Consider the following 12,282-nt stretch of genomic DNA (forward strand, 5'->3'; position numbering starts at 1 on the left):
GCGCATGGAAACGCCGTTTACCTTCCCGCCAGAGCGGTACCTATTTATCTACTTGCACTTTGACGTGCTTTCGAACTGCTAGGTTGGCAGGAGCAGGGACCGAGCAATGGGAGCTCACCCCATCACGGGGATTTGAACCGCGACCTTCTGATCAGCAAGTCCATGCTCTGTGGTTTAACCCACAGCGCCACCCACGTCCCAGTAATGGACTTATGCGAGTGCAAAACTCACATGGACCAGAAGTGTGCTGATCCACCCACACCTTGCCCCTCCCATTGGTGCCTTGAAGTTCAGCTGTTCCTGCTCGTAATTCTACCTGTCACCTGTCCTCAGAAAGATGACCTTCCTCTTAAGAATTGCTGTGTGTGTCACACACTTCACTTTTGGCAAGCCTACAGTTTGTGTGTGTGGCTGTTTTACATGGAAGTCTGGTTCCCACATTCAGCTTCTGCTCTTTTACACAGATGCCAACCCAGTGGGGGAGCGATAGAGGCCATCTTTTGTGATAGAGTCATTTAATTCATCACTGGGAACAGCCTAGAGGAAGTTGTATAATTCATTGCAGTTGCCACCTAGATGTTTGAGTGCTTGACAGCAAATTGCTGTTCTTTGGGTGTGCATTTTTTTTAAAAAAAGTTTGGCGTTGGACTAGAATGAAAGCAAACACAAATGAAGACAAAATCCTAAAGAGCTATGGGGACGCCATTGTAAACTGTCTCCATTCTCCCCCTTATAAATGATGGATTGCTTTTCCCTGGCTATTTAATCAGATCTTCAAACAATGCCACTCTGATTCCTCTGAGATGTTGAGAACGGCGGCATGCACAGATGGTGGGGGAACCCGGTGTAAATACAAATTGAGCCCTGGACTACATCACACTGAGAAGAACATAGCCCTCTCTGTTTTAAAACCTTGTCAATAAATGGACACCATCCCTGTCTCACACGGCGTGAGGGCTGCATTCCCCAGCTGTTCTGTTTGAGCCTGTCCACAGGCCACAGATGGGGTGTTACCCCTAGCAACTGCGACAAATCTGTTTGGTGCTGAAATACAGACAATAGCCTATTAAAGCCACCCCTTGCTGTCGGTGGATATTTATAGGAGCCTAATGAAGTTTTGATAGAGTCTTCTGAGTGGTGGCCAGTTCCTCCTTTTGCAGATATTCAGTCTTCCAATTCCAAGTCTAGACTAATTGGCTAGAGTTTAGGTTCACAAAGCCTCTCCTCTTCCCCGAGGGGAGATGTTGTGAGTGGGAATCACTTCCTGTACTTGCGGGGGAGGGGGGCAGGGCAGGGCCCCTGCATCACTGGATGTCCTGTGCCTACATCACGCACCCTAGCCAGTCAATCCGGCTGGCTGGGGGGGCATGGTTTAGCTGTTTAAAAATGGTCATGGGCACACGAGTGCTGCCTTGTTGTTCCAGCTTCCTCAGATCACCCTCCCTCCCTCTAGGTTTTGCTTCTGCACCTGTCCTTGCTATGGACTTCAGTTGGTCACCTTGGTTGTCCAGGGGACCTGGTAGGATTTTTTTTCCACTTGGCAGATTGGCACCAGCCACTTGGTTTCTCGCCTACCTTGTAGCAAATTGTCACAACTTTGTAAGGTTTGGCGGTTATCATGGAACTTTGAAGTGTCAGGCATAGCTCTAATGGCTTTAGCCCAAACGTAGCAGAGTTTTCCTGCACAGCGAAGAAGCTAGTTGAGGTGGAAATGACTATTCAGCTAGACTCAGAATAACTATTTACAGGATTTATTAAAAGGAAAAATAAAACCAGCAGAGTTTCTGCATACAAAGCAAAGCAAAATAAATCCTTTCTTTCTCTTTCTCTCTCTCTCTTAACCATACACAGCACTGCTACTCCTAACACACACCTAACACACCTAACATCACACTGTGCTAGCAATCCCTAGATAACAGAGTTGAGTTCTGGTCGTTAACCAATCAGAGTAAGTAGTTTCTAGGTCAAGCAGACCTGGGCTTTCTGCCAAGAGTAAATTGACACTGCCTTGAGTTAATTGTGTGAAGCCAGAATCTGTAAGTTTCCCATGAGAACCAATTAACAGAAACTGAACAGGTTAGGCATTGGGAAGTGTGTTGTGTGTTGGAGGGGAGGTTGTGGCCATCACCTACCCCTCCCCTTGAAGGGTATTCCGTTAAAGGAATACGGTGGTCGTGGTTCCTGTCCGATGCCCAGGTGGTGGCTAGGGCCATGGCACGACCCTCCAGTGACTCTAGGGGAAAGCTTCCAGTTGATTTGCATCAACAAGCTCTCCCTACAGGTTGTTAACCCTGCAGAGCAGGCAGGAGTCAAGTATAGTCTGTTCTGAGCCAGTGCTTGAGCCAATACTACTCAGATTCTGTAACAAATAAAGTTGTGGCCTTTTTTAGCCCATTAACCTAAAATGCTTGTGTCCATGTGTCATATTTCATCACAAACCACGGAGCGAGGCCTCGAATTCACAAGTTTATTTTCCAAGCAATAAATTCACTGTAAGTCCAGATAGCCACTCAGATAATCATCCCCAAATCCAAAGTTCAGAACTGATGATTGGTGATAAAAGCTCACATATCCCTAGAGATGAAGTTTACTATAGTTCAAAATCTACTCCTTTCAAAATTCATACCAATATCCATTCAAGAGCCAGTCAGTTTCAGTGTCTGTTTCCATTTAAACCAACAGTCCATTGTCTTTTAGATATTTATGTATATTATATTCCATCAGACACGGTTTCCCTCAAAGCATTGCAGATTAAGTATGGCAGACTGTCCCTGGTAGCAGTAGGTCAAACAGTAATTTAAAGAGCTTAATGAACTTTTGATATAGTCTTGTGAATCAGGATAGAAGGATCTGTCAGTTTCAGCTTACAGTTTCTCATTATCCTGCTCTTAAATTCAGTTTTCCCCATTTTGCAGCAAATCGTGAATTAACCCCTCAAAAAACCTCATGAAATCTCATCGGCATTTAAGTGCGAATTTTTCCTAATGACTACAATTTTATTTTGACTAACATACCCATTTTTGCAAGCAATTTCCCTTAACACAATGTATTTTTGTATGATAGTTTTCACCAAAATCTTCTATTTTTTATGCACGCTCTCCCATAATATATGCATTTTTATAAAAACTGCTTGATTGAAGAACAGCTTCGTGGAATTCAGATAAGTGTGAGTTCCAAAAGGATCCCTGCCGTTCAGTTCACATATTCAGTTCAGAAGGTGAGAATGTGATAGATTCTGCATTATGTGTGCTGAATCGAATGTCTCCCCCATCCCTGCTTGTGAGTGGTGACCAACTCATCCTTTTGCAATAGTTGTGTTGAGGGAAAGGTGCTAATGGTAGATGACTGGTTCATGGAGAAACAGAACCAGGCACATGTGGGGAAAAGCCTTTTAGGGCAACTAAACACACTTCCCTCATGCATTTATTGAATTGGTGTTGCTGAGCTACAGCTTCCATCTTCCCTGATCATTGGCCATGCTGCCTGGGTCTAATGGGAGTTGAAGTCCAGCAATGACTGTGGGAAGGCTGTGCATTCCCATCCCTGGTATAGTCCCTCCACCGAAACGGGAAAGCTGGCCACTTAAGGTTCTCAGTTGGGTGAAGAGCACCGTGTTAGAATTCCTGATCTATGATTGCAGTCATGGGATTGCTGTCTTTCACATGACGGTGTGTGTTTTGACTCCACAGAGTGGGAAGTGACGGAAACAGGATGTTTGTGTTACTGTGTTCTCTGAAGTGGGACTATTGTCCTTTGTTCTTTCTCTTTGCTGTCTGATGCTAGAGAGAGGGGGAGCCATGTTGCAGTGCTCCGTGTGTGTTTATATGTAAATAAAGTAGATTAGCCAAAATGCTGAGTTGCTGAGGTCTGTCACTCATGATGTGCAAACTCTGCAGATTCCTAAGTGTGCTGGTGTCGGTTGGCATCAGTCGCTGTGATGTTTGGGCTGAAGAAAGCTTTTGAAGCTCCTGGACGAAAGACCAGAAGGGAGAGAACATGTCAGTTGGGCATGTGTCTCTACCAGGGTCCTACTCGAGTGTAGGCTGAACTCCTGACAACTGCAGGTGCTTCTTTTTGTTGATCTACAGCATATGAGGATGTAGGATGCATGGGGATGGAAAACTTTGGTCCTCCAAAGGTTGTTGGACACCCAACTTCCATCAGCCCTAGCCAGCACGGCCAGCGGTCAGAAATGATGAGCGCTGTAGTCATTAACATCTGGTAGGGCACCAAGAGACCCAGTCCGATGTATGGAGTGGGGCCAGAGAATGCACAGAATGAGGCTGCAAAAAACTCAATATCCCCCATTGCGTTTCTATGACTGAACACAGCTCAAGTCTTTCAGCCTCTTCTTAAATGGCTTTTGCCGACTTGTAGCCGTAAACTTGAGTGGCTCTGAGGCTATTAAAACAACAGGCAATGAGAAGCATGTCCCTGAGGAAACTTCCTTCCCCAGAAGTGAACTAGCAAATAATCATAGTGAAAATCATTTGCTTTAGCTCTGTTTTGTTTTGCTATTCAGATATAGGCTCAGAGAAGCTTTTTTTATTATTATTCCATAGAGTAACACATTGGGCAGTGGGGGGAGAAGAGAAAGCCAGCCAAGGCAAATTTGAAATAATCAGCTTTTCCCACACCTGATGTATAACCAGTAGGATAATTGTCAACAGTATTTCATAACACTTTCCTCGCTAGCTAGAAACTTAGCTGGAGGATGCATGCTCAATCCTGGGCATGTGAGAAAAATATTAATTAGTAGCTCCAGGCATTGTTTGCAGGAGCTAACTTACAAGTGCCATGATAAAGAAAACCATGTCTTACCAAAATATTGTGCTAGACAGCCCCCACGCTGTACTGGCTTTATCAGACAGAGAAAGGATCATAGGCTGCACAGGAATTACTTGCAAAAATAAAATAAAATACCTTGCTATGAATCGTAGGCAAATCTTCCCACCTCTACAAAAACTTCATTTCAGTACAGCTTGCAGGGAGATGCTCCCAGTGGGTTGAGTCAGATCTACTGGCAGGGTGTAAAAGCAGAGGTAGCTGGTGTGGTCCCCTCCAGATGTTGTTGGACTCAATCTCCCAGCAGCCCAAGCTATCGTAGTAAGTGGTCAGGGACTATGGGAGCTGTAGCTCGACAACATGTGGGGAACACCATGCTGCTTAAAGCTGTGTGCAGTGTCAGCTCACAAACTGTTGACAGAGATGGGGAACCTCTGGCCCTCCAGATGTTGTTAGACTATAGCATCTCTCAGCCCTTGACAGCATGACCAATGGTCAAGGATGATGGGAGTTATATTCTGGCAGCATCTGGAAGCCACTCTTGATAATCTAGGAGACCCAAGAGCTGAAGGGGAAATTGCGGAATTCCTATAGATTAAGGTTACCAGATGTCCCCATTTCCCGGGGACAGACCCCAGATTTACAAATCAGCCCCCATACTAAATCCATTGAAGTTGAAAAGTGTCCTCAGATTCATTGAAAAAAATCTGGTAACCTTACTATAGATGTCTTTTTGGCCATTGTAGGAAGCAGGAAGCTGTACCAGGTAGGCCTTTGGTCTGAAACAAAAGGGCTGTTCTTGTGTTCTTAGGGCACTTGCAGACCACAATAAATAAGGAATCCTGCTTTGCCCAGGCTTCTACTTGCAGGGAGGATTCAGGAGAAGTAGAATTGGAGGAGCAGAAAGAAAGCATGGTCAGGCAGTCAAGGAAGTTGGGGTAGAATCCATTGGTTTTGCCTCAGCAAGTATAGAGGATCCCTAAAATTGCAGCGCTTCTGTTGTGAGTGATCATCTGAGACCTTGATAGGGATCTTGGCCTAAAAGAAGTCCTTTGGCACAAAGGACTCTCAGCCTAAAGACTGTAAAGAGGATGGCACTGAAAAGCTCCCTGCTGCCGCTGCCACCCTAAGCTAGGTTTAGAACACTTTTCTGCAGTTGGGATACTGCCAGGGAGATAGAATCCATCTGAGCCCCCAGCTCGGTGCCGGACGATCCATCGACCTCCCTTAGTCACGCAGTATCTAGCAGTTATAGCGACACGAAGCCTCAAGAAAAGATAGCCACATTCTTGGACTTGTGCACACTCTATCAGCAGAATTCACACAACAGAAGTTGCACAGCATGAGAGCAGAACATGCATATTTACAGTTTATTAGGCGTTGGTCAGAACAAAGAAATCATGACCGTCTGCTCCGACTGCTCAGGCAAGACAGGCAAAAACAAAACGAACTTACAACATAAACATCCTGTGAGACAGGAACTTACGCAGGCTGTTATACAAACATCCTGCTCCCTTTTAAGGTGGAACGGAAATATCCTAACATCCTCCCCCTTTCCGTGTAACCTGTAGTACCTGTGGTTCAACCCAGTTGCAACCTTTGTGCGTAAACCTTCAGTTGTTCTCTGTTAACAACCTTAGACAACAGATCAGCAGGAATTTCATTTCCTGGCATGTAGGACACCTGAATGAGTCCTTTCTGAATACACTCTCTTGCACGATGTAGCTTAATCTGCAAGTACTTGGTTCTTTGCTTGCAACTCTCTGAGTTCAGCAAAGCCAAACAAGATCTATTGTCTTGATACACTTGTATAGGACATTTCACAGAAACCCCAATGTCCTTAAACAGTTGCATCAACCATTCACAATCCATGAGTGAAAATGACAGAGCATTGAGTTCTGCTTCACAGGAACTTAGGCTAACTGTTGTCTGCTTTTTGCACAACCAGTCAAACAGGCAGTGGTTGTACATGTAGCACACTCCAGAAGTGCTTGTACCATCCGTGGTGTCACTTCCAAAACTTGCATCTGCAAAGATTTCAAGACCTCCAGTCTTCTGACTGGTGAACCTCAGCCTGTAGTGCATAGTCCCTTTCAAATAGCGGGCTATGCGCTTCAGAGCTTTCCAATCCTGAACAGTAGGATTGTTAGCATGTCTGCTAAGCAGGTTAGTGCTTACAGCAATGTCAGGTCTCGAACATCTAGCAATGAAATTCAACTTGCCTAGAATGCATCTGTACAGCGTTGTGTCAGAAAACGCTTCAGCAGTACTGTCTACCTGGTAACCTGTCACCATCGGTGTGTCTGCTGGGTTTGCATCAACCAAATTCAACCTGGTTAATACATCAGCAATTTTCTGTGTTTGGTGTACCAGAAAATTACCTGCTTGGTCCCTCTCCACCTGCAGAGAAAGATAGTTGGATACCTCACCAAGATCCTTCATGTCAAAGTGCTCCTTCAGCTGAGCTAGGGTGCTTTGGTAAAAAGCCTGATTCTTCCAAAACATCAGAAGATCATCAACAAAACATAAACAATACAGTTTGTTTTGCCCTTCCTCCTTGACAAACACACACGGATCAGCTTTGCCCTGGTGAAAACCTAGAGAAAGCAACGTTTCAGTGAGTTTTGTGTTCCAACACCTGGCACTCTGCTTGAGACCATATAAGGATTTCCGCAGTTTACAGACCATTCCCTTCTGTATCTGCATCCCGTCAGGTGGAAGCATGTACAGCTCCTCCCCCAAAATCCCGTACAAAAAAGCTGTATTAATGTCATGATGGGAAACATGCATTTTCTCCTCCGCAGCGATCTTGAGCATCATCCGAATGCTCTCATATTTGACCGTGGGTGAGTAGGTCTCGTGGTAATCCTGCCCTGGTACCTGTGAAAAACCTCTGGCAACCAATCTGGCTTTGTGTCTGACAACCTTGCCATTCTGGTCTGTCTTGGCCTTGAAGACCCATTTGCTGCCAACCAGTCTCATTCCTGGGACTACCGGTACCAGTTCCCAAGTCTGGTTCCTGTTTAAGGAATCAACTTCAGCCTTCATGGCATTAAGCCAAGGCTCAGCATCTTTAGAGGTTAACTCCTGGACCTCTTTGAAGCTTGAAGGTTCCCACACCTTCTCTGAGCTACTAAGAACAGCAGTTGCCATCTTAGCAAACTCATCAGCAAATCTCTTTGGAGGTTTGCCTTTGGTCGCCCTTTCAGACCTGCGAATCAGACGCAAGTCTTCTGGACTCATCTCCTCTTTCTTAGGAGAAAAGTGACCAATGGTGAACAGTGGTTCTTCCAGTTCATTGTCAGACTCATCAGATGGTCTGACTGAGGCCTTTGCGCTCTTGTAGTCTGCTGTGTCATCACTGTCACTGACAGCAGCAGCAGCGCCGCCCACTGAACTGGAATCCGAACTCTGATCATCATCATCATCATCACCATCAGTTTCCTCAGCTTTCTCAGCATGATCTGCTTTCTTCACATCACCTTCATCCTCCTCTGGGTAACTCTGGAAAATTCCCACATTTTCCCCCCACTTAGGATTGTACTCAACACTCCTTGTGAACTTTATGGATTTAGAGTTAGTCATCCATACCCTGTATGCACCTTTTTCGTACCCCATGAACAAACCATGTGCCCCACGCTTCCCAAGCTTGTTGCTTTGTGGGGTGTGTACCCACATGTCAGAACCAAAGATTCTCAAGTGCTTGGTGTTAGGTTTCTTACCAAACATTTTCTCATAGGGAGTGCAGCCAATAGGTGATGACAGTCTGCGATTAAAAGTGTAAACCAAATTCGAGAGAGCCTCCCCCCAAAACTTCTCAGGGAGGTTGGCATCATGCAACAAGGTTTTTATTCCTTGCAGCAACGTTTGATTTGCTCTCTCCGCAAGCCCATTCATCCATGGCGATCTAGGCGTTGACAAGTCATGCTGGATTCCCTTCTCAGTCAGGAAAGCTTCAAACTGCTGAGAAGTGAATTCCCCGCCTCGATCAGTAAACAGACAACCAATACGTTTACCGTGAGCATTCTCCAACCAAGCACAGAATGCCTTGAACCTAGGAAATGCTTGCGATTTCTGCTCGAGCATAAACACATGAATGTACCTGGAAAAAGAATCAATTAGAACCATGAAGTACCTTGCTCTACCCAAAGAGGGCGCTAGAGGACCTACCAGGTCTGCGTGAACTAGCTGGTAGGGTTTGGAAGCCTGCCTGCTAGACTCCTTGCCTTTTGGAGCAACCTTCACCTTGTTCTCTGCACAAGATACACATTTCATGTGAAATTTGCAAGGTTTGATGTCCAAACCTTCAACCAACCCAGGCATCTTGGTTAGCGCTTGCCAAGAGAGGTGACAAAATCTGCGATGTGCATCATGAATGCATCCTGCATGAAGAACCTTGTTAGTTTGTGCAACACAACAAGTATCAGCATTAGACATAGCAACACCATTGTCATCATAAGTTAGACAGAACAAACCATCCAACAACTTTGCATGCAAAAAGTCCTCTTTGCCTTTTCTGATGACACAGACAGTCCTCTTGAAGGTAATTTCAAAACCACGCCGATTTAGCTGTGGGACACTAAGCAAATTGTCTGCAGCTCCTGGAACAAAAAGTACATTACTAACGGTAGTATGCAGACTTTCAAGCTTCACGGTCCCAACTCCTGCAGCTTGCAAAGTCCTTCCATCAGCCAGGTGGATCTCTCCATCTTGAGGTGTGAAGGAGATGAACAGATGGCGGTCTTTGGTGATATGGCGCGTGCAGCCTGAATCCACAATAAACCTGGCTTTGGCTTTTGCCTTTGGTGAAGCAGTGCCAGCAAACAAAACCTTGTTTTCCACTGGCGTGGGCTTTTGCTGCTTGCCCCCCTGCTCCTGGCCATCAGACTTGCCTTTAGCCTTTGGTGAAGCTGTGCCAGCAAACAAAGCCTTGTTTTCCACTGGCGAGGGCTTTTCACCCCCCTTCTGCTTCGGGCCATCTGCAGGCTTTCGTCTCTGTTTACTTCTGGCCTTCCGGCCTCTGCAAAGTTGACCTTGGCTCCCATGGGAAACAGAGCTCTCAGCTGCCGACTCCTTGGCTCCCCCTGGAGGCTGGAATGCTGCCTGGGATGACATCACAGTCAGCTCCCCCTGCAGCTTGCAACAGGTGCCCTCGGCATCCCTGCATTCACTCGCATTCTGGGAAACAGCCAGGACCTCCGATGCAGTCAAACTCTGGGCTGGGATGACTGGCAGATGGGCTATCTTCAAAGCATTCCACATCTGACGTGCAGTCGTGTTGCCAGCTAGCGTAGCAATTTCCTCCAGAGAGACGGACAAGACTATTACGTCTATGGCTCTCGAATTCTGAGCCTGCCATTTCTCTGTCTGAGGATCTGGAGTGGCTTCAGAGACAGTATGCCAGACTCCAAACTGACGCAGCAAACTCTCACACCATTTTGCCCAGCTCTGATAATTGTCCCGATTTAACTTTGGACACTCAGCAGCTTCAGAGGCTTGGAAAAACTCCATTCCACCTCTTAACACCAGCCGTGAGTCTTCTTCACTTCAGAGACTCCTTATCTTGGCACCCATAAATCACGAAGCCTGCTTGGCTCGGTTCCCAGGCCAATTAGGCCAGCCGGACATCAAAGAGGCTGCCGCGGCAACAGAAAAGCCTCTGCTTTCGCTTTTCCCACACATACCTCAGCAGTCTGTCGCAGTCTTACTCTCCTGCAAGTGCCGTGAATCTGGGCCCGAAACCTGTTGTTGGGATACTGCCAGGGAGATAGAATCCATCTGAGCCCCCAGCTCGGTGCCGGATGATCCATCGACCTCCCTTAGTCACGCAGTATCTAGCAGTTATAGCGACACGAAGCCTCAAGAAAAGATAGCCACATTCTTGGACTTGTGCACACTCTATTAGCAGAATTCACACAACAGAAGTTGCACAGCATGAGAGCAGAACATGCATATTTACAGTTTATTAGGCGTTGGTCAGAACAAAGAAATCATGACCGTCTGCTCCGACTGCTCAGGCAAGACAGGCAAAAACAAAACGAACTTACAACATAAACATCCTGTGAGACAGGAACTTACGCAGGCTGTTATACAAACATCCTGCTCCCTTTTAAGGTGGAACGGAAATATCCTAACAGTTCCGCCATGTCTGGATGAAGGGTTAACAACTTAAGATGATGTAACCCACACCTAACAAACTCTCTCTTTTAGAATCTAAGTGCATGCATCTCTGACACCCATATTTTTATTTCCTCCACCTTCAGTGTGTCAACAATTTGAATTCCCACATTTTCTGTGCCTAAAAACAATCATATGCTATAAATTTATGTTGCAGTTCAATGCTTTAGGTTCTATGTCAATAATTTCTACTTAAGTTTTAGGGCTATGTGCAGTTTCTGCCTCCCTTTTCTCATATTTGTCCCCCCCCTCACAGAGCACTGATCAATAAGGCCTTGGGTTTTCATTGTTACAGCACTGACCTCATCTCACTCACCTTATCCTTACATTGTATTACCCGTGTCCTTTTTATTCAGGCTACTGTGTGTTAACAGGGACATTTTGCTCAAAGCAATAGTGCAATGGAGGTCATTTCAATGCACTTCATTCTCCAGGAGCAACAGTAGTTTTAATTTAAGGCTATATGTCCTCCCCCCCCCCACTTGCCTGGGGAAAATGTCTGTTAATAAATAAAAATAAACAGGGCTTATTTCTGAGTAGACATGCATAGGATCATCATTATTATTTATCTGTGCGCCGTTTCCTCCCACAAAGTTGTGCCTGAAGTGTCTCACAGAATAGCAAGTGAACAAAAAGAATTCAAAAATATATTAGAAACCTTCAGAAATAACCGCAATGGCATGGATTCAGCTAAACCAGTGTGCTAGCAGAAGGCAGTTGCAAGGGCTCCCATTGTTAAGAATGCTGACAGGAAAGTGCCTTGACCACTGCAGGTCAGGAAAAGGCCAGAGGCTTGAAATGCAATTGACTTTTACTCACAGACACAGTAACACAGCGAGTCCCTAGCTTCGACGCCTTCGGCTTGAGACGTTTTTTGGAAACTGAGCTCCAGCCCCACCTTCCCCCTTGAGCCTCTCATTCTGGAGCCCTCTCCAACAGACAAAGACTGTGACATGGGGGGGTAAGCTCCTCCTCTGGGCCTGTCTGGCCCATTGCTCGGCAACATGTAGGATTCTCCTGGAGCAGGGTGTGAGAGGAGGAGAGCCAGCAGCACTGAGACTGTCCTGCTATGGGATGGCAAATGTACCCTCTGATTCCCCCGTCTATGTCTGTGCTCACACTGAGGTGCTCAGCCTCTAGCTCTGTCCTGGAAGCCTTCTTCTGACCCATCTCTCCAGCTTACTGCTTCCAGCACCTCCCATCTCATTCCTTCCCCAGCCTCCTCCCCATTGTCACACCACCAGGACCAGGGGTCTAAGTCTTTGTCTTCCCGGTCCTCCTTTGGGGCTCCTCATTCACCCAGTTCTCCTCCCCTCCCCT

The 12,282-nt window shown here is 46.2% G+C and overlaps 1 protein-coding gene across 4 annotated transcripts in view; it reads left to right on the forward strand.

Annotated features, from left to right (window-relative positions):
• Window positions 1-12,282, forward strand: part of DCC (DCC netrin 1 receptor) — a 921,347-nt gene that overhangs the window by 583,464 nt on the left and 325,601 nt on the right. The gene's annotated exons all lie outside the window — the stretch shown is intronic.

This window comes from Podarcis raffonei, chromosome 11, assembly GCF_027172205.1.
Source record: "Podarcis raffonei isolate rPodRaf1 chromosome 11, rPodRaf1.pri, whole genome shotgun sequence".
In the NCBI taxonomy this organism is placed as follows: Eukaryota; Metazoa; Chordata; class Lepidosauria; order Squamata; family Lacertidae; genus Podarcis; species Podarcis raffonei.